Source organism: Pseudorca crassidens, chromosome 4, assembly GCF_039906515.1.
Source record: "Pseudorca crassidens isolate mPseCra1 chromosome 4, mPseCra1.hap1, whole genome shotgun sequence".
Classification (NCBI taxonomy): Eukaryota; Metazoa; Chordata; class Mammalia; order Artiodactyla; family Delphinidae; genus Pseudorca; species Pseudorca crassidens.
In genome coordinates this window covers 64564624-64590459 of record NC_090299.1, presented here as the reverse complement: position 1 = coordinate 64590459, position 25836 = coordinate 64564624, and the positions used below count along the sequence as shown (strand labels likewise).

The window sequence follows — 25836 nt, the reverse complement described above, 5'->3', positions numbered from 1 at the left end:
TCTATTTTCACTTTTGTTTGGAAGATGAGTACCCATTTCCCCTTGAACTCCCCTTTCCCTCATCTTCCAGCCCTTTTATCCTTGTTCAATCTTTACTGAACTATAATTTACATATAGATAACATTCAAACAATTTTTAGTGCTATGTGGAACACATACAGCCATGGAACCACTGCCCTCATCAAGATATAGAAATTCCCAGCTCTCTAGAAAGTTCTCTGGTGTCTCTTTGCAGTCAGTCTCCCTTTGCAGGTCCGACATTCCTTTGGATCATTAATCTTTGAAATTTTTATAAAACATTTTACAAAGCATTTTATAAATGTAAAGTAATGATAATGCACAAATATTGGGGCCCTTCCTAAGAAGCTGTGTGAGGGCTCTGGAGAGATTAAGGAAATTAGAGGCAACTTCTTTCCAAGACAATTATATGAGTTCTTACTCTTTGTAGTTGTGGTGGTAGTTTTAAGATTCTGGCTCATTTTCACTGAGAGGGAGGATTATCGTTAACTGCGCAGTTGATAATTATCCATTTGTTCTTTAAAGTTTATTTCTGCTCTAATAATAGCTGATTTAATAATAATGCATTTCTGGCACTTAACTAACTTACTGGTATTAATGAGCTCAAGGAATCTTCTCTGTGAAGGAAGTACCATTATTATCCATATTTAGATGAGGAAACTGATGTGAAATGTAAGATAAATGAAACTAAAAGCTTAAGAAATACATGTTCTCATTGATCAAAGTAGTACCCTTAAAAAATTAGTGCTTCGGGCTTCCCTGGTGACGCAGCGGTTGAGAGTCCGCCTGCCGATGCAGGGGACACAGGTTCATGCCCTGGTCCAGGAAGATCCCACATGCCGCAGAGCGGCTGGGCCCGTGAGCCATGGCAGCTGAAACTGCGCGTCCGGAGCCTCTGCTCTGCAACGGGAGAGGCCACAACAGTGAGAGGCCCACGTACCCCCCCCCCCCACACACTATATATATATATATATATATATATATATATAGTGCTTCTCTAGATGCACATAATGTCCTTGGGCAGTGTCGTCTGTGGCCATGGGTTGAACGCCATGACAACTTCAGTTCTGCATCCCTGACCTTGCCTGCCAGGCATCCCTCTGTCTGTTTCCCTGGTCCCCACCTTCATCTTCTCCAGATGGGTCACCCTGCCTTTAGCCCCTCTGCATCGTGGTCAGGAGTCTTTCTAACAGGTAGTTCTGGTAATGCCACCTTCCTGATTTAAATTTTCCAGTGGTTCATTGTGCAATGAAATGTGAGTGCCTTGCCTTTTTCAGCTGCACGTCCTGCTGCCCCCTCCGCTGCCCACCCTCAGTCCAACTACTCGTCATTCTCCAAAGATGCTGCGCTCTCTCATGTCCGCATACCCAGGAACTCACTGTTCCTTCTGGCTGAAAAATGCCCTCTCCTCATTCGTTATCCCTGTCTGCCAAGCAGACTGTTATTCATCCTCCAGAACTTGGCTCACGTCTTCCTTGATTAACCTTGACAGACTTGCAGTCATCCTTCCACTTTCCATTGCCCCTTGTGTCTTAGAGCTGGTGTTCCATTGTTTCATGATGGTCTTGTTTCATGTCTGTGGTCTGCTAATCTGCGGCACCCTGGAGGGCAGCAACTTTGTCGTTTCAACTTGGCGTCTCTCGCCTAGCTCAGTACCTGGACTCCCTATTCCAGACCATTATATACCATGAAGGCAGAGAAGATGCCTCTTTTATTCACCACTGCTATACCCAGTGTCTGGCTTAAGGCCTGACCTGTAGTAGGTATTCAATTAATATTTGTTGAAAGATGAATAGTGGGTGTTTTTAAGTGTCTCATTGCAGTGGTTTAGCCCAGGGATTGCCACTGCAAGATCTCCGGCATAATCAAGCCATGGACATATTCTGTGTGGCTTCCCAGTATTTTTTAAAGATTAAAAATTTGGTACCTCTCCTATTTACCACTGTCTACACCACTCCTGTTATTTTTTGCTCTTAGTCTACTTCCTCATTTGTTCCCTGCCTGGTCCTGAGGCATAAGGTTGGGGGTACAGAGAGGGAGGTAGTATATTAGACCGCTAGGGCTGCCATAACAAAACATCAATACCACAGACTGGGTGGCTTAAACTAGAGAAATTTATTTTCTCACAGTTCTGGAGGCTGGAAGTCCAAGATCAAGGTGTTGGCAGGTTTGCTTTCTTCTGAGGTCTCACTCCTTGGCTTGCAGATGGCCACCTTCTCGCTGAGTCCTCACATGGTCATCCCTTGCTTTATATGTGAATGTATCCTAATCTCCTCTTATAAGGACACCATTCATTTTGGGTTAGGGCCCACCCATATGACCTCATTTAACCTTAGTTACCTTTTCAAAGGCCCTATCTCCAAATACTGTCACATTCTGATGTACTGGGGCGGTGGGGCGGTGTCAGGGCTTCAACATATGAATTTAGGAAGGATACTATTCATCTTATAACAGGCAGGAACATGCGCTCTCAGGTACTGTGGTCTCTGCCTTGTGTCTGACGAGTGTTTTAGAACTCAGGAGGCATGAGAGAGAGCACTTTGCTCACCAAGGCAGAATCTAGATGGACATAGCACTAGATGGACATGCACCTGCTCCAACACCCGATCTCCACTCTGATCACTTTGATCAGGGGATCATATTCATGTTTCCTAAACAACTGACATTTAGGTAAAGTGCCAAGTAGAACTTAGGTGCTTTTCAGTTTGGAAATATACAGCCTTTCATCCTATTCACTCCAAAAGCTGACGTGTGGGCTGCAAACTACCTTTGCCAAGGGTTCGGTGGACAGTCGAGGGAAAAGCCTTATAATGACACGGCACCACCTCCATTTGCTGTAAGCAAACAGCCAGTCCTTTATTACCCTTGAAACCAGCACTCGTGACACAAGTTGGACTCAGAAGCAAGTCAAATGCCAACTTTCTGTGGGTCAAAGTTCCTTCAAGCACTGTGTTAATCAAAAGCTCAACCTTAGTTAATTAGGCCATTGAGTTGGGAAGAACTTTGGAACAAATGATTACCTAGTTCAACTGAGGGAGTTAGCAGAACTCAGTATTTTGTTTCCCAGAGGTAGCTTGCAGACTTGTGGTCTTTCTTGGAGTGGGTGGCAGTGAGACTTCTGTGGGGTTTTATTCATTCTCAGTGAGTTGTAGCATAATAAAGTCTGCTGTACAGAGCCTAGTTAATCAAATGTATTTAATTAAAGATGAAGCGGAATAGGTAGGGAATATTGTTCATATATGGGCAGAAAAGCTAGCTGCAAAGGGCTTCCAAAGGTAAAGAAATATTTAAAACACTAACAGCTCACAGGGCTTTAAACAATTTTGAGTGTTTGGTGATATACCCTGAAAGACCGCAATTTAATGTGCCTCTGCAGAAAAACATTTAAATGAATATAATAATCATAGCTGCCCTCCATTGAATGTTTTCTCTCATATGGGGCCCCAAGGGCTTCATATATGTTGTCTTATTTATTGTCACAATGTCTGTAACACGTGGATAAACAGGCTCATATTAGATGAGAAAAAGGAGGATCAGAGAGGCTGAGTAAAACACCCAAGGTGACCCAGCTAGCAAGCAGTAGAGGTGAGTTTTGAGTACCTGGCCAAACCCGTGAGCTTCTCCTCCCCGTTACACCACCTCTTTATACGTTCCTCTTCTCTCCTTGTTGGACTGAGATTTTTTTCCCTTGAATGTCCTTTAGCTAATATCAACCTGAATAGCCTTGTGGAATTGGCAAAAGGACATGACCTATTTTCTCCATGTATATGAGCCAGTGCAGATCTCTTGTACTGACCGGTTATGTAGCTGTCCTTGTAATCCATGCATACACAAAGGTGTTTATTAATCATAAAACACCATATTTCTTCTTCTTACCTCTTCCCCTCCAACCACTTAGCCATCATTTACTGCATACTTCTTCTTAGCCGTCTCTGGTTCAATAGTGTTATCTTTTCCATTTCAGAGTTCGGGTAAGAGAGGCATCAGGACACCTCGCATTAGGTCACCTAGCAGAGATCAGCCACTCCTGGGCTCAGTGAGGAGGTTTGGTAAGTCATCTGGCTCCATCTTCACTGGGGCTCAAAAGAACATCATTCAGGGGTAGAGAAAAGTAGGTGAACATTACATAGTGACAGCCAAATGTTAATCCTCTCTCATTTTTTAAACCAACACATATCGTTTTTTTCTGGGTATTTGCCTAATTTACTAGGCCAGAGTACCCTGTATGTTTTTTGGTTTTTAAAATTAATTAATTAATTTATTTATTTATTTTGGCTGTATTGGGTCTTCATTTCTGTGCGAAGACTTTCTCTAGTTGTGGCGAGTGGGGGCCACTCTTCATTGCGGTGCGCGGGCCTCTCACTGTTGCGGCCTCTCTTGTTGCGGAGCACAGGCTCCAGATGCGCAGGCTCAGTAGCTGTGGCTCACGGGCCCAGTTGCTCCGCGGCATGTGGGATCTTCCCAGACCAGGGCTCGAACCCATGTCCCCTGTATTGGCAGGCAGATTCTCAACCACTGCGCCACCAGGGAAGCCCGCCCTGTATGTTTTGTAAGTACCATTGTCCCCAGAAGACTCCCACAGTCAAAAAGAATGACAGAAGCTATATTTGAGTGACTTCGCTTAAAGTCTTTTAATACTGAGTTTTTCCTGTAGTGTACACTGCATTTCATCAACTGTAGAATACACTTCCCCCCCACAGTTTAACATGTCTGAAGTTGGGATACATCTTGTGGAGATTTCGATTTGGTGAAACACAGTATTCCTCTAATAACCCACAAATGACCAGCATTAAGTGTTGTCTGCCTCCTATTTTTCACGAAGTGCAAGTGCCTTTAAAAACTAAAGTTTTTGGTGACTCCATATGATGGTTTTGAGACGAGTAGCCTGTGGACCTCCTAAGCAGGGGTCCTGGCATTCAGAACAACCCATGTGACATCACGGAGCAGCCTCTTAGGCAGCAGGTCCTAGAACAGATACTCTTATCCAAAGCCTGGCTCCCTTCCAGTGCTCTGCATCATGGGATTTACAAGTCAAATACTCTATTTTAGAATATTTCACTACTATGTCCCCAGAGTGATTTGTTAGCGTCCATTTATGTGTGAATGAGTCCAAATTCACATTCATGTTAAATGCATGAGTAAGTAGCATCTTTGTAGAGGTAATCACAGAATGGACAGGATTCTCCAAGTCACATGGGTCTGATTTATACAGGCTTTAAGATTTGCAGAACCTCTGTATTATACGGCCCCATGGGTGATAGTACATTAATCCTTAAATCAGTAGGGGTACAGGTAAATTGGTTAACTACGGTTTTTCCCTGCACCTACTATGTGCCAGGCTCTGTGCCAGGTACTGGGTAATTAAGAGATTAAGACAGAAAGGATTGGTTTTCTGCCTCCAAGAACCTGGTCTAGTAGGCAAGGCAGACATTAAATAATTGAGTTGTGAGTGGGCTGAAGAAGAATTGCAAGGAGTTAAGGGAGTTTAAAACCAGAGGACCTACTCTGAATGTCAGTGGGAGGAGTGACCACTGGTGAAGGTTTCTTGGAATTTAAGTGCTGTTTTAACTGAGACCTGAAGGAGAAGGAAGGAGTGGTTTACTAGGCAGAGGGCAACTGGGGGCGGGTGGTAGTGACTTATCAAATGAGGAACAGCTGGAGGGTTTCAACATGGGCCGGCGAGTGTCAGGTTCAAGGAATAACCATGAACCCAATGGGGAAAGAGGTAGAGGGAAAGTGGCTTCAGATGAACAGACGTCTGTCCTAAAATAAGGATTTAGTCACATTTCTTGAAGAATCTTTAAAAGCCCTTAAGAGATTTTTTGTTTTTGTGGTTCAGACATATATTCTTCCTTCTCTATTAGCATCATTTCCTAGAGCTGGATTGCAAGTCCTGTTTTCCTGCCAATCCTTTGAATTCTCCCCAAATCTATGTTCTTAATTTCCTTCATCTACCGCTTATAGGAAGGTGATCAGCTTCTAGTGAGAGATTGTTTTCATTAATAAATGTGTCCACTTTTCTTTTTCTCTGCTTACTTGACGGCATCAGGGAAGGGTGATCACTGGCATAGTATAATACATAATTCCTCCATCCAAAAGCCAGATTAAAAAAAAAAAAAGATGGTTTAAATAGAACAGACAGAGGCCAGCTACTTGACCCTGCTTCCATTTTGGACCATTATGAGATTCTCAGGTTTTGAAACTTCATGCTCTTTGTTCACATTTTCTATCCAGAGTACTGCTAAGCAATTGAGTAACTTAATTGACAGATTCGGAAATTCACACACGTGCATGTACACACATACACATACCATATACAACATGGAACCCAAGTTCCACTGAATTGGCCTTCTCAAGCTTGCTGGTTTCTTAGTCATGAGTGAATTTGATGTCGTCATTTTTGAGAGGTCTGTTGAGTGTAGGCCCACGCTGCTCCCGGGCCCCTTCAACTGTTCTTGTTCTGGGATATCCACTGATGCTTCAGGCTTCAATTGTCTTGAGAACTTTAAAAAAAAATGTCAATGCACAGGCCCTGCTCGCTGAGACACTGATTTAACTGGTCTGAGATGGGACCCAACTATCAGTATTTTTTGAAAACACCACGATTGAGTCTCATCTATGTCCTGTGTGGACAACCACTGTTTTACACTTTTGCTTATTAACCTGGTGAATGGCTGTGTATTGCTTTTTCCGGAGAACATAATTTGCGTTCTGTAGTAGCTGTTTTTGGGTTTGTTTCTCCTGTGGTCTGCGAAGATGGTTTGGGCCTTAAAAACCTTTGGGTCTTAGGAAGACTTTGCCACTGCTTGGTGGAGTCCTGTCTGAGAATGGATCCCCTGTTTACACCACCCCATTACATGTCCTGGGAACCACACCTACACGTCCTCCCTATGACACTGTTCAGAATATACAGTTTAATTACTTAACACCTAAAATTTTATAGATTACAGGTGTATCTATAAAATAGATACACCTGTAATAGAACTCCCGTTCTGTGTTACTGGTACAGCTTAAAGATCATGGGAACGTCTTTGTCTTATGACAACCCCAGCTATCTATCTGTTGTGATGTTCACTTAAAATGAACAGAGATATAACACAGACACATTTCAGTTCCATTGTAGGTCTGGGGGAAGGTCTTGAAAATCTCATCTGACCTTTACTTAGACACCAGTAAGAAGAGATTAAGAAGTTGATCTAGACCAGTCCCTAGATGCTAAAATGCAGAAACCAAGGCTAGGGGTTGAGAGAGAGGCGGCCCATTGAAATAGTCAAGCCTAGAACTCAGGTCCCAGGTCCCTTAACGCTAATGACCTTTTCTCTTCACTCTGCTGTCTCACTTAAAAAAATTTTTTGTGGCTTTTCCTCTTTATTCACACTACCACCTTCCTAGTCCTAACTTTATTCCTGAATTATTGCAATAGCCACGGAAGGGGGGAAAAAAACCCAACAAAACGCAGAAGAAACTGCATCAAAATGCCAGCTACGGTTGAGTGTGAAAGGTAGAGGTCTAGTTTTAATTTTTATATCTGCTTTTCTGTGATTCATACATTTTCTTTAATAAACAAGTATTACTTTCCTAAAGGAAAACCATAAACCATTAGTGGAATAGCCTTCTTACCGGTTTCTGAATGTATGTGTCCATTACGCAATCCTGTTTGTGGCTCACTATCAGATCAGATTCCTAAAATATGTTTTTCTCCTGTCATTATCCTGCTTAAACCTTCAGGGGCTTCTGTTGCTCTTGAGAAAAAGTCTAAACTCCTGGAATGCAAAGGTCTCCTTAATCTAGGTCCCACTTCTGTCTGTCCCCGTATCTCCACCTCACCCAGTGCAATCTTCCCTTCTGGCAGGGCCAGCATCCCCCTTGTCCTAGAACCAGGAGAACTCTGTCCAGTTCCTCAGATCATACTGTTCTCCACTTGGAGAGCCCCACACTCTTTGTCCCTTTCTCTTTATGTGTCCAAACGTTGCCTTTCTAAGCTCAGCTCAAGTACTTCCTTCTCCTGTTCACATTTGTCACTTTTTATCTGTATCAAGGATGGCAAATAGGTTTCATTATATATACCAGGTCCAGACAATTGAGAATAACGTTGCATGGGGAATCCTGAGAGCTCATCCCTGCTCAGAGGGGAAGTGTTCTGTGATCAGCAGTGGTTTCTGTCAAGGGCACAACAGGGAGAAGTGACAGAATATTTGTTACCTATCTTCCATCCAGATCTATAACCATTTTTTTAGACCTGTGACGTCCAATACAGTAGCCACTAGCCACATGTGGCTATCTAAACTAATTAAAATTAAATACCATTAAAAGTTTACTTCCTTAGTCATGAGACAGGCTGGCACCTGGGACCCTTTACTGCAGTGCTTGCACCTGAACAAACGTCTCCTCCAGAGCAACAAAATACAAAGAAACTATGAGGGACTAAAAATAACTGCAAGCATGTGCAGTTGGGGCAAATTATGAGCATGTCACAAAAAAGACCAAAACCCAACTGCCATTTCTGAGGTGCAGGGAGCAAAAGCAGGGTCCTGAGCATGACCCCTGCACATAGCACCACCAAGGGGGTGGGCAGACCACCAAGCCACGCCTCCTCCCACGGATCCACCCCATCCTCACCCCATTTAGGGGACCAGCTCACCCCGCCTCGGAGGGGTGAGCAAGGGAACCTATTACCTGTTTTTGCTCCCTTGGGCTATAGCAGGAGTCCCAATAAAGCCTTGCCTAACTTCCTCTTCTGGCCTCTTATCAATTTTTATTGATTAACGGGTCCAAGAACCCAGGTTGGTAACAGTAGCACTACCCACATTTTAAGTGCTCAGCAGCTACACGTGGCTGTACTGGCCACCATATTGAACAGCAAAGATAACCATTCTGTCATTACAGGAAGAATCATCAGCTCTGTTTTAGCTGTATAATTACATAACAATGTAAGACAGAATATATTTGTTTCATGTGTGTGCGCCTCAGTGAGCTCAAAAGCTTTTCATGGGCAGGACTCTTCTCTTACACTTGTTTTGTATCCCAGAGCACTGAGCCAGTGCTGGGCATGTATGGAAATACTTTATAAGTATTTGTTGAATTGAAGTTTTAGTACTAACGTGGCAATGTGCTATGAAGTAGAGTAGTAGAATGAGAACTAATTTGGAAATCGGGAAACCAAGTTTCTGGCTCAAGCTCTTCTGCCAGCTAGTGTGTAACTTGAAATATTTCATTTAACCAAAGTAGGTCATAGTTTCCTCAAATGTAAACAGTTATGGACTAGGCTACATCGGAAGATTTTTCCAGGTTTGGAATTTTGTGATACATATGGAGTGTTCATTTTAAACAGAAATGCGCTCATGCACACACACACACACACACACACACACTCAGAATGGAAAACTAGCCTGTTAAAAAATATTCTAGCTTATTTTAAATGCCTTTTATCTAATTTTCTGACTATATAACACTATCATTTGAAGGTTTAATTTCCTGCCAGATCTACAGCTAGATTCTTCTTTGAAGAGGATCATAGCAAAGGGAAGATGCCTCCACAAGTGGAGAATGTCAGACTCGGCAAGTGCGATGGAGAATTAGGTAGCCTTTGTCAGTAAGAAGGCAATGGAACAGCTGTCTCATGTTATGACAACCAGACTGCGTGCAGAAACCTCCAGTTTATGCCGCCCACCCTTTGCCCTTGCTCTGAGTAAGAGATCAGCAAACTATGGCTTGCTCTGCTGCCAGTTTTTGTATGTAGCTAAGAATGGTTTTTACATGTTTAAGCGTTTCCCCCAAAAAAGAAAGAGAAAGAAAAATATGTAACCATATGGCCTGCAGAGCCGAAAATATTTACTCTCTGGCTCTATACCAATGGCCAGTGACCATCATGTACAGATCCAACCACTTTTCAAGGCAGATCGCTTTCTGAGATGTCATAAGGGCCTGTAGCTCAAACGCAGTGGGATAAAACTCCCTGTTCTCCAGGCGCTGAAGACAGGGAAAAGCAATGGGCTGGTGGGGCGAAGGCCGGGCGCCATGGCTCCACCGCCTTTGTATCTGAAGCAGGCAGAGGCCTTGACTCTCAGTGTTCTGAGTGCAAAGCCAGTCCTTGGATCCAGACTGTGCATTCTGGTCTTGACGTTGGAAATTTGATGAGTCACAGTTTCTGGCTGTGTCCTCCTTGACATTCAGCATTCACAAGAATAAATTCTGAGGGTTCCTTGAAGGGTAAAGCTACACTCCTTGGTCACCCAAGCTTATCTGAGGAGGGAGCCGTGCTTGCATCTCAGCTTGTTATTCTTTTTCTTTTTCCTCTCTCTGCAGACACTCCTTTCAGTGCTTGAGTTATCTAGACTGAGTGTGCAGATAGAGAGACCGCTGGAAAGGCAGATCCCGCCACCAGGGCAGGGCTGGGCCAGTATCTGAACTCAGACAGCAGCCCTGCCTGGTGGGCCTGAGGCGAATGGCAAAGTTGACAGTTTTAAAAGTAAAAAATGACTCTTACTTTTCCTTCAGATGCCCCACAGCAAGGGCCCTTGGGTTTCCCCAAACCCTCTTTCTCCCTCGGCCTGCTCTCTAGGCTCTCACTAAATCTTGATTTCTAAAATGCACATATTCATTATCTAACACCCCAGTTCTGGCATCTTTCTTTTCTGATCTACCCTTTTTTCCCCCTCTCCTTGTCTCATTCTCTCCTCCAGGATAATTTTCAAAGTTCTATCACCCTTGGCTTCTGGTTACACAACTGCCTTTAGTATAATGTAGTGTGCCTCACATCTAATAAAAATCCAAATTTACAAAACAAAAGAGATTTGAAAGGTAAATCTTCCCTTTGTTAAAGAAATTTTCCCGAATGAAAGACTAGTATCTCTTTTTCTCCCTCCCTCCCTTATATGTTTATCACTTTGTACATTTCATTATAGCCCTTGGTGATTGAGGGTGGGCCCCTAGTTGGCTGCAAGCAAATTCATTTTTGTATTTGCAGATCATGAGGCACCCCCTTGCCCCCATCCTGGATCATAAAAAAATTTACTTTCTCTAGTTTGTTTACTGTCAAACCTGAGCTCATTAAATGTATCCAGTGGCCTGGGTCATGATCATACAAATAATAGGACCTTGGCTCACTTACAACAATGGTTGCATTTGCTTCAGCTAGTACAGATTCATTTGGAGAACTTACCAATTTATTCTCAAGGACGATCCTAGCCCAGCACCAACCTCCCAGCAGCTTCCAATTAACAGTAAGGAGCAGTGCCTGTGCACCATTTCTCCATTCTAGAATTCCCAGCCTGGAACAGTGCTGTTGTCATGCCCAGGGAAGCATCCATTAGGAAAGTCTGCTCTGAGTCAAATGCTGATGGCCAGTTCTGGATGGAATTCCCTGACACACAGCCTTGGTTTTCATCATTGTTCTGATAGCAGAACACACAACTATGAGACAGAGAGAAGAGAGGCAACAGAAATCGATTTGCTAAAATTTGAGATGCAAATACACAGAAAACCCCATCATCTTTGGGATTCTCCATTATTCAGAGTTCAGTGTAAGCCTAATAGTTACAAGCTGAGATTTGGGTGTCTGAGTTCCAGTCTTGCCTTCCCCCAATAACTAGCTTTAGTTAACTAGGGATCATAATAATACTTGCCACATAGGATTTTGGAATGATTGAAGAGGTAATATTTGTCAAGAACTTAGTGCTGGGTCTGGTACACAGTGGGTGTTTAATAAGTGTTGGTATTAGTGTGTTAGTACATGTGTGAGGGGCATGGTCTACTGCAGCTTTTTTCAAACTTTTTTGGGCTCAGCACATCTTGACAGGCAAGTAAAATAAAGGACACTCAATGAGATGTAAACTTCAGATAAGCAATAAGTAATTTTTTGTTATAAGTATGTCCCAAATATTGCATGGATACTTATGCTAAAATATTATTTGTTGTTTATCTGAAATTCAAATTTAACTGGGCATCCCGCATTTTTATTTGCTAAATCTGGCAACCCTGTCTTTACATTCTTAAGAATTATTGAGGAACCTGAAGTGTATTTGTTTATGTGGGTTGTATCTGTTACTATTTACCACATTGGAAATTCAAACTAAGAAATTAAAAATATTTATTTATTTATTAAGTACTTAAATAATCGTAATTTCTTATGTTAACATAAATGACATTTTATGAAAAACTATATAAAAAGTAGATGGTAGAAACCACATTATATTTTTGCAAATTTCTTTAATTACTGGCTTGATAGAAGTCAGCTGTATTCTTTTTTTTTTTTTTTTTTTTTTTGCGGTATGCGGGCCTCTCTCTGCTGTGGCCCCTCCCGCTGCGGAGCACAGGCTCCAGACGCGCAGGCTCAGCGGCCATGGCTCACGGGCCCAGCCGCTCCGCGGCACGTGGGATCTTCCCGGACCGGGGCACAAACCCACGTCCCCTCCATCGGCAGGCGGACTCTCAACCACTGCGCCACCAGGGAAGCCCCAGCTGTATTCTTATATCTGCTTCTGCCTTCAATCTGGTGAGATATGTTACTTTTATCAAAGTAAACAAAGAATACTCAGCTTCACAAAGATATGTAGTTGGGAAAGGGAGGGGTATTGTAATAGCCGTTTCAGATAATTGAGAACATTCTTCTTTGATATTAAACCCAAACTCTACAAGAGATAGTTTCTTAAAGATGAGTTGCAGTGTAGAATCTGAAACCATATCAATGAACTTTTCATACTCATATTAAAATCCACTGGTTTATCTTGTACTTTGAATGGATCTTTTACTATGCATGATTCTATAACATCGTGAATTGGTCATTTGGAAAATATTAGTTTACTGAGTTGTGAAGATGATCCAAATATTGACACATTTCATTAGACGATATTTTTAAAAATCACATTTAATAATGTCACGACTAATCTCATCAGAAAAGCACTTAATTATTGGCAAGCTGTCAAGCTCATGGTGGTGAATTCAAGTTCTTCAAAATTTTAACTTTTGCTAGAAAGCTCAAATTTTATCATTGGAAACAAATAGTAATACTACTAGTTGTGTTCTTTGAAGTGACAGGCACACTTCACTCATTTTTCCAGAAATTGTCTACCAAAAACCCACATCTGGATAAGCCATAGTTCATCTGCTTCAAGTAAAAATAGTGTTCCATGCTTTCCATGATGAAAGCAGCTGTAGCTCAGTCTGTAACTCAGTCACACACACGACTTTCCTTGAGCCTACGATCATAATTTATTATGCAGCAAAAGTGCTTGTACTTGCTTCCCATTTCATCACAAAGAATATTTCAAAAGTTATATGCTCAAGACATAATAAAATTAATATTTTCCTGCTTCAAGTACCTTCTTAAGAAAAACTGCCACTTAAGAAAAAAATAAAAACAACTTCTAGCGCCTGGCAATAAAAAAATGCTATGACTACTAGTACACATTTGTGCCACTGTCTTATTCTGTGCTGAGGTACCAGCAGTTTTACCTTCTGCTGCCTTTTCATCATTGGTGCAAATGTCAACACAGTGAAAAAAAGGGCAGAAATGTTAGTAGTATTATGAAAATAGTTTTGACTTTGCAGACCTCTGAAAGAGTCCTAGGGTCTCCCAGGGGATCCAGGGACCTCTCTTTGAGAATTGCTGCTCTAGTGGCTGATGACCCAGTGAAAGACATTGCTGGACAGTGTAGATTCATCACGTGTTCCCCTCATCTGTTCCACCGTCTCCTTCCTGAAGCAGTTTGGGAAAACACCAGGGACTATTGGGACCTTCCTTAGGGTTTGGTTTAGGCCGGACTAGGGGACCAGCAGTTTCTGAGGCCTCACTCACAATGCTCTCTGAAGCCCTCTCCAGAAAACTGAAGGGGCTTGAGTGATTCAGGGGAGTTTCAAGACCTTTCCAAGATTCTGGGAGACCTACTAGTTCCAAATAAAATATTCACCTCCTGCTGCTGCTTCCTCTCCTGTCACTAGTCTCCAAGAGAGCGCAAAACTCCTTTCAGAATCTGGAATCATCTTGCACGCCAAATATATGCTAGATTCAAATATACCTAAGCTAGAGGTGGGCCCCTAGAACTCACAGACACTCTGGAACAGGCCCATGGTGATAGAGCAGCACGCGCCAGAGGTTGATTTTTCTGCCCTAACAGAACTTGGCAGTTAAGAATACTAGGGGCACACCCGCATGCTGGCATACCCAAAACAATAGCACAAAACTCGATTTAGAATTGCCTGGCTGGAAGTGGGAAAATGCTATTGTAAAACATTGATATGGTATAGAAGGCACGGTTCTTCCTCAGGGACACAGAATTTAGTCTCTGAGCAGCAAGAGGTAGAATATTTGAATACAGTAGCACACCAAGGACTATACATAACACAGGGAATTTTAACACAACCTGCAGTGTTTAAAGTCAAGTATCAAATTTGTGACCATCGGAAAAAAATGAACATAAAGGCGTACGTGAAGTAGGGAAATCCATACTATCTGGATGGTTCTTGTGGTCAAATGAGGGCCCCTATAATAGAGTTTGTCAATAGATTTCAAAGTGAGCAGGACAGATTGTCTTCGGGATAAAAAGAAAAGGTGAAAGGAAGGGATTGGGGAACTCAAGGAAAAGGAGTTGAAGAACAGGGCCGAACGGGTTCTCATAGAGTCTTGAAAGCATACACAGGTGGCTCTGGATTTGGGCAGCAGACAGTCCCTAGACTGAGCAGGCTGCAGGGTCCTTGTGTCAGGAGAGCGTGGCTCAGGTGAAGAGCAAGGACTCGGATTGGATCTGCTTTGATTCTCAGATCTGCCCTTATTGGCAAAGTGCGTGCCCTCGGGCAGCCTCTTGGAACCTATCTCCTCCTCCTCTGTTTGATTAAATTAAATGAGATTGTATATCAAGTACCTGGTGAATTGTAGGCATTTAATCATTGGTTCTTGTTTCATGGCGTGATTTGATGGTTAGTTTATTTGCTACCCTGTCTTTATAATCCACTTTTCTCATTCTCTCTGAATACAAAACCAAACCAAAACAAATCTGCTACATCAAAACCCTAAACTCTTGGGCCTCCAGCCATTCCTGGAGTTTACTCCATGGAGGCACTACTTTGGATTCTGATATTATGTCTTCACATTTTTTTCCTTCAAAATTCGAATATATTCCTTAACAGTAAGCACTGGACACTATGCTAAGGGTGCAGAGGTGGATACTCTTGTGGTCTAGAAAACTTTTGACGTACACATAAATATGCTGGTGCAGCGTGGCATGGGTACCCAATAAGGAAAGACTCCTATGAAGTGAATAATTATTCCCCAGTCATGCAGCTCTGTCACTTTGGAGATTTGCTTCTCTTGGGTTTGCCTAAAGAAGGGCACACAGGGCCAGCAGTAGCCAGGAGGTGGGTCATGGGGGTCAAGTGAGATAGACTCTAAAAATAGGGTGAGAGTTTGACAGTCCAGAGAGGAGAAGAAAGGAGATGAGGAGAAGAATGCTCTGAGAGGGGAATATGCCACAATTAGCAGGGAGACCCGATTAGACCAGGTGGGGACTTTGGGGCACTGAGAAGAGGTACATTTGAGGGTGGGGAGTCGGGTGGTCAGGGCCAGGAACGGCAGTAGGGCAACCCTGGCCTGTCAGGAGAGCCAAGCTTCAGCCCCATGACCTCGGGCCAGCTGTTGAATCTTTCTGGATCTCTCTTTAGTAGAATCTGGATGATAACACATCTATCTCACCTCCCTCACCGGCTTGTTTGATATATCATGTAAAATAACAGAAGAAACAGGATGATGAGAATAATTGCTGTCCACATCTCTCTCTCAAGGATGCAGGGCAGAAAAGGAAGGAGGGTAGAAAGGGGAAAAAAGAAAGAGAAAATGAGAAAAAAAAGAAGACAGAAGGAAAAGGAAAGGGAGGCAGGCAGGTGTCTGTGTTAGAGGGCAAGATGAATTCGAGAGGAGAAATGTGGTGAAAGCACAGGCGCTGACAGCCTGGGCTGGAGGCTGGGAAGGCCTCCTCACCACGCCCCTGAGAGGCAGATAACCGGGCATTTAGGATACCCACCCAAGGCAGGTCAGTCATAGCCCTAACCTGAGGCATCTGTGATACAAGGAAATTGAAAACAAGATAAGACTTCTATACAGGAGGTAGGGGGGAGAAAAAAATGAACAACAACCCTAAAATGCTTTGAAAATGTGTATATGCCATTCTCTAGGCTCTCAGATTGGGAGTGCTGTCAGTTCTTTGGCAAATCTTTTCTGTTTCTAGACATTTTTACTTTATAGATGAGGGAACAGGCTCAGAGAGGTTAAGTGATTTGCTCAAGATCACACAGCTGGTGTGAAGAAAAGCCATGACAGCAATTCTGTTTTCAGTTTTCCTTTTTCCCCCACTGGATATACTAAAGGTATGAAATGCAGAATTCTAAGTATTCCTGGGGACTGGGTTAGGGGGTAGGGCCCAGAGAAATGGTTTTCGTAGTTGCCTAACCTGGCTGTGTGTGAGATTCCAAAGCCAAAGTCACTTCTTTCTTCTCCTCTCTACAGCCTTGGTCTCTTTTCATAGAGTAGGCTTGACAGTCACTCGATAATTCTGTTTTCTCATTTCTCAGTTCCAAGAGCAGGTAGGTGCAAGCGGCCCACTTGAGCTCCAGACTCCAGCCATGTCCATATGTAGTTTCTGTAAAGCCAGGCCGACGATCCCTGGACACCCTCTCTTTTTATCTTGTTAACCCTGGTGGTACCAAGAGGCACCTGACATTCTGGGTATGCTAATAATTCAGTGCCAGCAAGTTTCTGTTATCCTCCAGTTGTAATTGTTAACTCGAATGGAATGCAAAACTTCTGGTTTGGAGCAGACTTGGTTTTTAACTGTGAATTACTTGAGGGATATGGAAAATGGGGAGTACATTTTGTGTTTGGTGGAAGATGGTTTATGAAAAGCTTTTTTGGAGTCGGATTTCCTCTGAAAAATAGAAATCTACGGTACATGTGTAGTTGCGCCGGTGTCTACAGATTCACGGGGTGGGGGTGGGGGGACTCTACCCTCTGTTAACTCTTGCCTTTAACACTTTTTCATTTAGAAAGCCAAGACTTGCTTGGGGATTAGAACAATGAGCTTATCATAATGCCGCTTTAACCAAAACAGAACACCACACAAAACTCGAATGCTTCTAGTATTAAGGTTTATTTCTGCGAGCCCTTCCTCTAGCCGCCCTCCATCCCACCCCTTGCAAGTCTGGGATTTTTTTCCCCTTAAGGGGAAGTGTGGAAATAGAGCCCGCCTGTTCATTTGCATCATTGCACATCACACGATATCTCTGCGACCATTATATTGTGTTCTCTCAATGGTGTTTGCTCTGAGGGTGGGACTCAAGGCTGTTTAGTGTCTCGTAAAACATTTACCAAAAGCACTGAGCCATGGTTTTGAAGGGCATTCCGTTGCCAGAGCGTGTGGGAGGAGAGAGCCAGCCGGGGAAAGAGCGCTCCAGGTGTTTGGCAGGTACTTGTTTCATAGTTTAGAATTTATACATGTTTAGAATTTCAGATTGCGTACCGATTCGGCTTCCCTTCTGCTGAAGGGGCGGGAATGGTGAGGGGATGAAGGGGGCCAAGTGATTGCTTTGCAAACTCTTATTTTTCCGTGGCCTGGAGTCCCCGGATAATTGTAATCTTCAGTTTCAGTCAAACGTTGTTTTCAGTTTTACTAGGGGGAGGTGTGTGTCATGGAGAAGGAGGTGAAATCTGCCTGTGCTTGAGGTTTTCCAGGGGCCTGAATCAGAACTTAGCATTTGCTCTAGCAAAGAATTTGGAACCAGGTGCGGCGTTTCTAGGAGACGACGTGTAACCCTGTGATTTGCGCTTCATTATACCCCGTGACTCATTCCATGAAAAGCTTTCGCTAAATGGTGGTTCTGGTTGCTTGAAAATACTCTTAAACTTTCTTTCCTCCCCCATCCCCTACCCCGATTAAAGGTCAGCTTGAAAGACTGCTTCTTATCCTCAACTTTTGTTTTTAGAACGCAGTTGCTAGGAGTAACTTTATATACTGGTCATACATAGTTTTGGAGAAACTAATGACCGTATTTCTTGAGAATACTAAGTATTTCTATTCTAGCTTATTTTTTTTTCTTTTGTAGAAAATACGAGCGTACATGATAAAACTAGAGCCGTAATCAAATGTTTCCATTTGGTCAAGTGTAATAATGATATCCTGGACACAGATACTTGGAACTGTGTTATTAGTGGCTAAAACCCAAACAGGAGATAGGAAAATCTAGAAAAAGAATAGCTGCAAAAGATTTCTGTAATGGCCAGTTTCTGGGGAAAGAAGTTGCAGTATAGTCTTTGCGGTGGAATCTTTAGTGTGTTTATCTTATGGTGGGAAACCTCAGCATGAAGAGGGAACTAAAGTTAAGATTAGACTGCAAGCATATTGATTTATGAAAGAATGTGATTTGGGTATTCTTTTGCCCAGTGACTCTGGCAGTAAGAAGCTGAGAGTCTTCTGACAAGTTCCCAGTCATTGCAAAATGGCTGGAATAAATGATTGTTTCAAAATGAGAGGAAACTTCCTTCATGGGAAAAATGTCCCTGTGGCTTTGTGTACTTAGGCAAATGGGACTAAATCTAACAACTGTGGAGGGCCAAAGACATCCAGTTCACTTGAGGGAGAGCAGATTTAATTATTTTTATATGAATTTAAGAAAATTGAATTTAGCATTGAGTCATTTCACTACCCTGACTACTGGAAGTTTATGTAACTTGCCACAATCAGATCAATATTGTTCTTACCTCTTCTAAAATTTCAAAACAAGGGTAAGAATACTTGCTCTCTACTTGTCTGTCCTATAGATGCATCTAGATTGCTTAAGAGTCTGTCAAACTTTTGACCTTCAATGATACCTCATAAATCCAAAATAGACCCTGACCGGTGAAGGAAGTCATGTGTTAATTCCACTGTCTCTGAAGTAGATTGATACAGTTTTACATTTGAAATTTTGTCAGAGGAACAGAAAGACTGGAAAAAAATTCTAAAAATAAATCACCTTTAGATACTTGTCATTCCCTGCTTCCCTTTATTTCACTGGGAAATTCCTATTCGGTGCAGTTCCTTTGTTTGGCTTTTTAAAATTAGAAGTCCCAAAGATCTGTATGGAATTGTAAGAAACGAAGGTCAGCAAAGGCTATATTTACATCTCTCATAGGAGGTTTTTTGTGTGTGTGTGTGTGTGTGTGTGGCACGTGGGGCCTCTCAGTGTTGTGGCCTCTCCCGTTGCGGGGCACAGGCTCCGATGCGCAGGCTCAGCGGCCACGGCTCACAGGCCCAGCCGCTCCGCGCCATGTGGGATCTTCCGGGACCAGGGCACGAACCCGTGTCCCCTGCATCGGCAGGCGGACTCTCAACCACTGCGCCACCAGGGAAGCCCTCTCATTAGGAGTTTTTGCAGTTACATGGTAGTTTGTTAATTGATCAACTCAGATGTCAAATTAAACCCTGCGTACATTGGCCCCTATCTCTGGCATTTTAAACTTTGCTGCTATTCCATGTGATATGTTAATAATGCTTCTATATCAGGCTGGCTTTATAAGGCGTATATTTGAGTAAAGTCTCTCTGCAAAGATTGTTGTCATCTGTTCCTTCTGTCCTTTAGACTGCAAGTTCTTGGTTTATAATATGTCATAAAGGTGAAATCTCCAGGGACAATAATAGGCCCCAAATTAGGCGGTGGTTTGCAACATGCGGTAATGCCCAAGGAGTCATGGTTGTTTTGGCTTGCTTGGACAGAGCTGTAACCAGAAGGTATGGGTGGGTGACACCACCTTTTTGGGTGCCCGTGCCAGGAAGGTCACATTCATGGGAACTTGGGATCAGGCAAACTAGAGGAATCATCATAAAGACCCAGGGCTACTTTGGGCTGGTTTTGTTTTGGTAAAAACTGAATTTGTATAGGTTAATCAAGCAACGGTTAAAAATCCTTCACTGGTCTAGTAACTCAAGGTCTTGAGTTAAGGCAAAAAACAGTCTTCACAGTAGTCAAAAAATTAACGCCATTATGTCCGTCCAGGCCTCACTCTGTGCCATTGGCTCTTGGTTTAGACATCTTTCAGTAGAATTCCTGTTTTCTCAGTGCACAATAAATCAGAACTCTTCTTTGTTGGCTAATGATCATTCACTCATTGAACAAGTACTTACTGAGGTCTCATTCTAGGCTAGGTTCTTATCTCTCAGTTCTCAAATGTCCCTTCCTCAAGGTGGCCTTCCCAGACCCCCTAAATTAGGTCCTATACCCCTGCCCCTTTAAGATAGTCATCACCCTTGTTTTATATCAATACTTGCCTCTTCTGCCAAAAAATAAGTCCCCCTTACATTATGGATTGCAAGTGTCTTATTCACCACTATATCTCCAGTGCTTAGCACATACTGGGCATTCTAAAGACAGGTACCAGATACATGAATAAATGAGTGAAAGAAAGCAAATGGTAAGAACCAGGAAGGTTAGCGGCAGGCATGTAACAATGAAAAATAGCCCCTGATAACAGGGAAGGGGCAAAAATTACTGTCACCCAGTTTAGAAGCAATGGCCCCTGAAGCCATCATTTCCTCTCAGCTCAGCTCAACCATATAAGTTTCTAAGCATAGCCTTGGTTCACCTAGAAGAATGTGCTCAGTAGCGTTTAAGATGTTAGGACTACAAATCATTTTATAAAGATTTTCATCCAAGAAAGTAATAGTTTTCTTACTTAAATGGATACATTCAGTTATTTGGAAAATTTAATATATGAGTAATATTTTATTCCTACAATTATGAGGTACCAGTGAATATATTTATCACTTATACAAAAAGAGCCTAGAAGAATGCATGAGAGAAAAACTTCCATGTAATGAAATTAAGTCAAGTAAGTGCTTTAGAAAATATTATTTCAAATATTATTTATTCAAGTATAACATAAAGGCAGTAAAATGAACAACTCTTAAGTGTACAGCTTGAATTTTTACATACACTTGTGTAACCACCAGTCTTAGTTCAAGGTACAGAACATTTTCAGTGTCCCAGAAGGCTCCCTTGTGCCTCTCCTCTCTGTCACCCACCCTGCTCCAGGTAACCATTATTCTAACTTCTATCACCATACATTAGCTGTTCTTGAACTTCATAAAAGTGGAATCATATGTATGTGCTCTTGTACCCGGCTTCTTTCACTCAACATTACTTTATGTAGCTATATATTCCTTCATTGCTGCATAGTATCTCTTTGTAAGAATACACCACAATTTAATAAATGTGGTGGTGGGGGGGATTAAAAACATGACTCTATGAGCTGCAAATTATTCCCTGTGTGTGCCAGCCCTTTCAAATTAAATGATCTTATAAAAGGTGGGTTGGAAATGTTATCACCTGAAAGGACGGAAGGAGAGAAGTCTTTCTGGGAGTGGATTTGCTAAGTACTCTGCACAGGCTGTTTGTTTAAGTGAAACCAGCACCCTAGGAGGCGACTCCCACGGTTTGCAGATGAGGAAACTGAGCCTGAGAAAAGTTTCGTGACTTCACAGTTGGTCTGAACTAACACGCAAGTGGTTAGTTACAGTAGAGAGCAAACCTGTCCTGGCAGAGACTGTGCCAGGTGACTGCTGAGGCTGTGCTACCTCATTAACAAAGACTCAGCTTTTATACAGCAGTGCAGACCTGTGTGCCTCCTGCTGGAAAGCTGGCCATTGACCTGACTTTTCTTAGGTCATTTTTTCTATCTTTCCCTTCAAAGTTTGTTTTGTTTTGAAAACAAGCAAACTTTTCTTTATGAATAAATTTTTGTGGCTTATGAATTTTTTTTTGAGTTGCGCGTGGTATAATCTAAAATCTAATTAGCAACTGTTGAGTTTTTTTTTTTTTTTTAAATTTTGGCTGTGCCACACCCTGGCCATGGCAGTGAAAGCACCAAATCCTAGCCAGTAGACCACCAGGGAACTCCTTAAGATCAGGTTTCAATATCAATGCATAAAGAAATGTTCAATCACCATAAGAAAGGATGGGTGAATTTCAAGTCAGAATTGCTGAGAAATTTCCTGGGAGGCAAAAGTCACATCTTTCAATGTGGGGTTTGAAGTGTTTTAAATCCTAACTCCCAGAAGGGTCTACATGTTGAATTCTCTGACTCATCTGATCATCTTGGAAATGAACAAAATTTCTAAATTTCCTTTTCCTTACTACCTTTCTTGATTTTCCATCCTACAAGTATAAGCATTCACAAATGTTCCATTCCTGCTTCAAACTTTATCAGAAACTTGCTTAGAATGTCCTTCAGTTAGACTAACAAAAGGGAGCATATACCCTTTAGATTTTTTTTTTTCTAGTTGGGAATAAAAGAGGTTATGTTTTTAATTTTGCATTAATATTGTAAGGCAGATCAGTGTGATCGGGTCATCATTTCAGTGAGACCACAGATAAGCGTCCCCCTATGCCCAGAGGAAGACAAGAGAATACCCTGAGTGTCGCAATCAATTGTTTTAAGTCACTTTTAGAAAAAGCAAGAGATGCCCAGATTCTTTGCTTCAAAGGTATCCTTATTTTCTCAGTTAGTAGAAATCCCCTTTCATATGGGATGCTTGAAAGCAGTCATTGAAGATTTGATTTGATTCTTTTTAATTTTCTGAACCACCACAGGAACAATATCTTGTATTTGTATACTTTAAAAAATACTTTCCCAAATTTTTATAGTTATCTTTTTAAAAAAATTCTGAGATGTAACATATACCCGTTTTGTATATGAGAAAGCTGAAACAGAGCACGCCTTGTTAGGGAGAGAGGTGACATCCAGACTTTCGGCCTCCATGTTGCCACCTCTTCCCACTGCCCACATAGCCACCCAAGCAGTGTTTGGTGAACTGCATCAGCCATTAAAAATAGCTCTCCTTCAAAACCGTCTTTGGTCTGTGATGGCTTCTCAAATCCTACCATTTGACTGTGCACTTACTATGTGTCAGGCATTGCACTGGCTACTATATGTATATTATCCCCAATTCTTGAAACAATCCTGCAAGCTAGGAATCATTAACCCCCTTTACAATTGGGGGAACTGAGTCACTGAGAGCTCAAGAGCCTTGAATAAAGCCACATCACTTAGTAAATGCTGGAACCTGCCTTCACACTCAGATTAGTTTGACCCCGAAGCCCATTCAGTTTCCCCACGCCATCCTGCCTCTCATCAGTAAATAGTGTCTTTCCATTATCTTCTCAATTACAACTGAGACAAGTGCAGGAGCCCTAAAACAAATTGTTGACAAGCCTTAACTCACCTCAACACATCTTCCTGACAAATGGGCATTTTCTTTAGAACTTAACAAAGACATGTACTGGGTTGTATTCAGTTAAAAAAAAATTTTTTTTTTAACTCTTGGAGCCATAGGAAGACTAGATTTGGTTGCATGTGGTCAAGTGTTGAGTGCAGAGGGTCCTGTCTTCATCAGTGAGACTGGGGGACCCCCTGATGGGGATGCTGGAAGAAAGGGTAGCTCTTTGAAAAGGTGATTGGTCCAGGTGATTCTCAAGATCTCTCTAACTCTCAAGATTGTTGTGTTCTAAAAAACAGTTCCATGATGGAAAATTGGAGAGAAGTGTTCAAAGCCGCTGCTTATTTCTCTCCATCAGAGTTATTGTTTTCCTTCACCAAACAGCCATGTCTGGAAGTGGAATCAAGTGGTTTCCAGCATCCAAGACAACTATAGTGTGGCTGCAGATAGGATGGTCTCAAAAAACTGAGTCAGCCAGAAAGATACCTTGGATGCCAGTTGGGTACAAAAAAACACCGTCATGAGGTTGACTACATATTGGTCTTGTCCTGTGTGATAAAACCAGAGCCAGCCAGCAGCTGAGCGTTCTGCCCTTCCCAGTACAGTGTCTTTCTCTGTACGGCACTTTTACTTTTTCGGCAAATTTACCAACCTTCTGGCAGTTACTGTTAGGATTAATTGAGATAACATGCAGTATATGAAAGTATCTGGCACATCGTGGGTGATCTTAGTTTGCCTTCCTCTCAAACAGGATTTCCTGGAAGGAAGTTGGCACATGTGAATGGAACTGGACTCTTACTTAATAGTGAATTCAGTGGATTGAACATTGTCACATAGACTTTCTTCCCCCTTAAGCATTGTGAAACCTCAGCATTTAAATTCCCCATTGTTGAAGTGAGCGCGATCTCTGTGTCAATTGCAAATGCAAACTTTGAGTAGAAACAAAACAAAGGCTTTTATTCTACTCCTCTAATTAAATGGCTTCTTATTGTAAAGCTGTAAGAAATGCCCACTCTTTCACTTTTTAATAACAAATAGCGTAGTTCATAGGCATGTTTGAATAGATATGTCAGAGAGAGTAAGATCATATAATGAGGGTGTTAAACAGGGCATCTGCACATATCACAAATGATTGAATATAATCCCATTCATAAAATGATAAGGGCTTTACTTGCTACATAATAGGGTAGCTGTTTTCATTGGAATTTTTAAATGAAATATTTTGTAGAAGATGTCAGCCTCTGAGGAGTTGGGGTGCTATAGAAAGAACACTGACCAGGAATCAAGGAATTGATTTATGCCTGGGCCTTCTTCCAGCTCATCTGTGACTTAGAGAAATTTCTCCATGCTTCTGGCTGCTATCTCATCTGTGTACTGTCACGTTGTATGCCTCTCAGGAACATTCTGCTGTTTGCGCAGTAAAAGTTTTGTTTTGCTTTTAATTCTAGGAAGTGACACTGATTTGGATATTGTACTGTTATTCTATAGAAAAAAATTAAATATCAGAAGATTCTGGCCTATGAAGTTTAGTCCAACCCTTCTTTGTCTTTGCCATAAGAAAAATTAAGGAATAAAGCAGAAAGTAACACACCATTGTAAAGCAATTATACTCCAATAAAGATGTTAAAAAAAAAAAGAATTAAGGCATCTTCTTATTCTTAAAAGTAAAAAAAACAACAAACAGCCTTTTTCATTTTTATAATTTGCCTTCAGAAGTTGACTGTCCTTTGCCCTCCCTAAGCACTTCTTTGGTAAAAAAAAACCTGCCGCATACAGATATTTCACAAATGGCCTATTTCTGGGCCACGTAAAAGTGGTGACCAAAATAAGAAATTTGAGTGGAATGTGAACAAATTAAGTTAATAGTGATAATTTTTGATGGGGGAAGGATTTTCGACACAAAGAAGTCATTCAGTATTTTATAAATTCAGTATTCTATTCACAAGGTCTTATCATGGAATCTGAGAAGTTAAACAACAGAAAAAAGTCGAAAGGAACAGTCTAATTCACAAAAGAGAAATACTGGTGATAACACAAGGAAGAAAGTCAGTTTTGCAAATAACCTGCAAATTAAAACAACAGTGAGGTACCATTTTCCTGCCATGAAAGCCAACTTCCTTATATATGTCTGGTGGCCACGCATATTGGTATGACCTAGTAGGGAAAACAGTTTGGCAATATATATCAAGAACCTTAGAAATGCTCAATCCAGTAATCCCATGGATGGGATTCTGTTTGAAAGAAATAATGTAGAAGAATGTAGAGGAACACCACTGAAGAATCAAACACCCAAATTCCCACCCATGATGAGAGAGAGGGTTTACAATTTTATATTTAATTATCCATATTTCCATATCCTATCTTCTTTCTTCCTTGTGGCCTTTAATAAGAAATCATCTACCCCAGTGTGTGTGTGTGTGTGTGTGTGTGTGCGCGCGCGCGCACGTGTGCGTGCACGCGCGTGTGTGATGTTTCTGTTTTCCATGGTGAACACTGATTTTTTTTGTATAATCAGAAAAAGCATATGAAAATGTTACTTCTAAAGATCACTGAAATTCAGAGTCTCCTGCTGCCCGAGCCACAAG

At 41.9% G+C, this 25836-nt stretch overlaps 1 protein-coding gene across 3 annotated transcripts in view; it reads left to right on the top strand.

The window, feature by feature from the left end:
* RBM47 (RNA binding motif protein 47) overlaps positions 1 to 25836 on the top strand; it is a 163788-nt gene that overhangs the window by 65285 nt on the left and 72667 nt on the right. For all 3 annotated transcript variants that reach the window (XM_067735817.1, XM_067735815.1, XM_067735814.1), the window contains exon 2: positions 3982 to 4066. The gene's annotated coding sequence lies outside the window, so the exon portion shown is untranslated. The remainder of the gene's footprint in view (positions 1 to 3981; positions 4067 to 25836) is intronic.